This window comes from Penaeus monodon, chromosome 19, assembly GCF_015228065.2.
Source record: "Penaeus monodon isolate SGIC_2016 chromosome 19, NSTDA_Pmon_1, whole genome shotgun sequence".
Lineage (NCBI taxonomy): Eukaryota > Metazoa > Arthropoda > Malacostraca > Decapoda > Penaeidae > Penaeus > Penaeus monodon.
The window spans coordinates 33,756,655-33,757,122 of record NC_051404.1 but is presented as its reverse complement, the minus strand read 5'-3'; positions in this window follow the sequence as shown (position 1 = coordinate 33,757,122).

Here is a 468-nt window from a genome sequence, read left to right as displayed (position 1 = left end):
CGTGCACGTTCATGCATCCTGTGTATCAAACCTCGCTCTATATCTTTATGCTTTCCCTGTTTCCATGCAAACATTATTAACACTCTTTTTCTGGCTCATGAACGCCACGAAAATTGGATAATAAAAGAGAAGATTGATTCACTCAATAACGATGAATCCAAAAAAAAAAAAAAACCACTTTACATAAAAAAACATGTAGAATTTTCATAAAAACTTCCACATCAGGATTTTTTTGAAATAATAAAACGAACACGATTAATTAATAAAGTTCACGGATACCAAACAATAGATAAAGAAGTGAATCTACAAAAGTTATCGCAGAGTTGAAATTAGTTAACAGCTGTTGCAACCTAACGGGAAACCATCGTGTGGACATATTGCAGAGACTCTTTGATCTTGCGCTTAGGGTGTTGCATTTTGCTAAAGTTGTGATTGATTTTGAAGGGAGGAGGGAATTTGCCTCTTCAC